A 3,500-nucleotide genomic window follows, 5' to 3' on the forward strand; every position below is an offset into this window, starting at 1 on the left:
AGTTCAGGTTTGCACTTGTGTTTAAGGAGATTATAAAATATGTTTATATGTCCATTGGGCAGTTGGGTATTTAAATCTGGAGTGCACATGAGAGGTGAAGACTGGATATAGTTTGAAGACTTATTAAAAGGTAGTGGTAGTTAAAGCCACAGAGATAAAATGATGTTGTAAAAGTTTTCAACATTGAGTGTAGAAAATAAGAAGAGCAGTGCACTGAGAACCAAACCTTAGAGAAGGGCAAGCAGAGAAGAGTTTACAAAGGAGGACAAAGGTTAGAAAGAGAGGAGGAGTCCCCAGTGTCAGAGGAGGGAGCGGGGAACACTTGCCCTTTACAACGAAAAGAGCAGTCCCCCCAGGGCCAAAGGCATGGAATATTTTAAATAATTCCAGGCTGGAAAGTATTTACAGGGTTTGGCAATGTGTGAGTCATTGCTCACCTTTCCAAGAGTGCCTCTGGCAGTGGAGAGGGTAGGAATGCTATTACCCTGAGTTGGAAATGTGGACAGGAAGGAAAGGAGTTGAGCTCTGTGATTCGTTCAATAAGTTTGAAGGGAAACGAGCACAGTAATGCATGCTACAAGGTAAGGTACCCAGTGTTAGAGGGACATCGCTTTAAAAAAATATGCTAGAAAACTAACATATGTCAGACAGTAGGGAGACAAAATGATTGAGATCTGGTCTCTGCCTTTAGGGACTCATAATCTAGTGCAGGAGACAGAAATACAAATAGCTACAGTAAAGTGTAAAGAGAATGGGAATAGCCGTATGATCACAAAACCACAGGAAGAGGAAGGAGAGAGCCCCTGACTTTGCTTAGAAGTCAAGGAAGTGGATGAATTAGCAGATGAACAGATCAGAAAATGGAACAGTTGTGGAACAGCTGTGGAACAGCATGGAGCAAGGTAAAAATGGGAACATTTATTGACACGACTGTTCAATGGCTGAGTGCAGGAGACTGGTAGAGGCAAGAGATGATACTAGAAAGGCAAGAGTGAGTTCAAACCACAAAGGGCTTCATTCACCACATTAAAGATTTGAACTTTTTCCGTAAGTGATAAAGAAGCTTACTAAAGAGCTTTAAGCAGATCAAGTAATATGAAAAACTGTCTTTTATAAGCGGGTAATAATATATAAAGCCCAGCGTCCCTTTAGAAGCATCTTTTCAAGATACTTTATATATTTTTATCATAAATACAACATAAAAAAGTTACAAACTTTCATTGGTTCTCATTTCACTACCTGGAACCAAAGGGCATCTCTGATTTTCTCTAGGGTTGGAAAAGATTTAAGTGTGCTGAAAGACTGGATGATTTAGTGGAGTGAGAATTTGTTTTACCTTATTACTGAACCCCTGAAAGTTTTCTCTGGCAAGAATGGATCCAAAGACATATAAAAAAAATTATCATTGTTCAAATTATAATTAAATGTGTAATAAAATTTGCAAAAATCAAAACACACACTCAGAATCTTGACCCTGTGTTTTGAGTGGTGAATGTTATGCTAATGAATCTTTAGAAACATGGCCTTGATGTGTGATCTGGAGTATCCTAAAATTGTGATTTGAAACACTTATTAAGAACTTGTCAATTAATTATAAATTATGTTACAACATCATTATAATGCTTACAATATAATGTTAAATGTTAATGTTAAATTAAAATAAAAGTATAGACAATCATAAGTAAGCTATGGTTATAATTGTGTATATCATGTGGAAGGCAATACACCAATCCAGATATGAGTTGTGTAGATAGTGGGAATGTGAGGATTCTCCCCCTCTATTTTTAAAAATGTAGTTATATTGTTTTTACAACAAAAAAGAAAATCCATTTGTGTTTAGCACAGCTAAAAAATGTATATATAAAGCTCATTTAATAGATATGATTCTATGCCATCAGAGTTTATACATCTATGAGCTCTAATCTACTTTCGTGACCTTCAGCTCCACTCTACTTTGAAAACCAGGCTCTGAAGTTTGTCACTCTCTGGAATAGCTAAGCCTCTGGAATCTTAAACCCCATATTCCATTCTCAGACCACAGCTGCCTGTCTTTCTAGCTCTTTCACAGCTTTACCACAATACCTGCTGTCAGCCTCATCAAGAGTTTCAGTTCCTCCACCCTTGTTTTATTCCTAGAATGCCCCGTTTCTCCTGCCTTGACATCTCCATGTCCCTGACTCATCAATTCCATCATATAATTTCTTTTCATACTTCCCTGCCTGATTCTAAAGCATTGATTTCCTCCCCCCCACCCCCGCCCCCGCCTCCACACACACACAGATGCATTGTATTGGGAGAACATCTAATCTTACAGGTATAGCAAGAGATTGAATCCCAGTATGGAGGCAACTTTGACCACTGCTTATAGCGGAGATTGGTAATTGCCTCCTCCATATCCTTCTTCCTTACTAATAGAATCTAATTTTCATTAGCAAGACTATACACATAACCAAAGATTACATTTCTCATACTCTCTAACAAATAGATGTAACCAATGAGTAGTCATCTGCATAGGTGTCCCAGAAAGCTCTTAAAAGGGAGTTCACTCATCTGCGAGGTGGGCTTCTTTTGGCCTTGCCCTTTTCTTCCTTTTTCATGCTTTTAGCTGAGATATGACACTTAGAACTTAGCAGAAATTTTACAACCATGAGGAAACCTTTTAAAAGTCTCTGTGTGCTAAGGATAATGGAAATATTGTATAATTGTGACACAGCCCTGGCCCACCTGCTTGCAGACTTTTTTTATGCGAAAGAAAATAAAACTATCTGTTTTAAGTCACTGTTATCATCACGTAATTATTACTAACAATTTGGCAACTCCTAATAAACACATTATTTCATTCATTCATTCATTCATTCACTACCACGTATTTGTTGATTGCCCATTTTGAGTTCAGCATTATCTCAGAAGTTTGGGTAAAAACAAATTGACCTTTATTCATAAGGTTGTTATAAGAATAACAACTATATGAGATTAATACTATTTCACAGCCCTATGTCTTCAAGTCCTAACCCACTAGCTAATACCTATGGTGTTTATGCTGAACAAAATCACTCTTCATGATGTAGTTTATTGGGTCCTCCCTGACGTGGAGGGAACTGCCTGCGGCTTTCTTTACTCAGTGAGTGTGCCTTACTATGTTTTTTTTTTTCCTTGTCATGCTATATTAGCTAATGAATCATGCTATCACTAAAGGTTTTGTTGTAATATTTTACCAAATAATGATATAACCAGAATACTCTCATCTTCCTATGGTCACAGCTCAGAAAGCTACACTGGCTAGTCAGTTACTTAAGTTACTTTTATGCAATATTTAACCATCTGTGTATCATTGACGTAAGAAAGGAAAAAAAGTCTATGGCCATGCTACCCTGAATGCGCCCAATCCCGTCTGATCTTGGAAGCTAAGTAAGATCAGCCTGGTTAGTACTTGGATGGGAGACCACCTAGGAAGACCAGGTGCTGTAGGTGTAAAAAATAAAAATAAAAATAAAAAAATA

The 3,500-nt window shown here is 37.5% G+C and overlaps 1 pseudogene; it reads left to right on the forward strand.

Annotated features, from left to right (window-relative positions):
- The first annotated feature begins 3,353 nt into the window (after positions 1-3,353).
- On the forward strand, positions 3,354-3,471 carry LOC111741878 (annotated as a pseudogene).
- Positions 3,472-3,500: the final 29 nt, after the last annotated feature.

The sequence above is a fragment of the Pteropus vampyrus genome, unplaced genomic scaffold (assembly GCF_000151845.1).
Source record: "Pteropus vampyrus isolate Shadow unplaced genomic scaffold, Pvam_2.0 Scaffold82, whole genome shotgun sequence".
Classification (NCBI taxonomy): domain Eukaryota; kingdom Metazoa; phylum Chordata; class Mammalia; order Chiroptera; family Pteropodidae; genus Pteropus; species Pteropus vampyrus.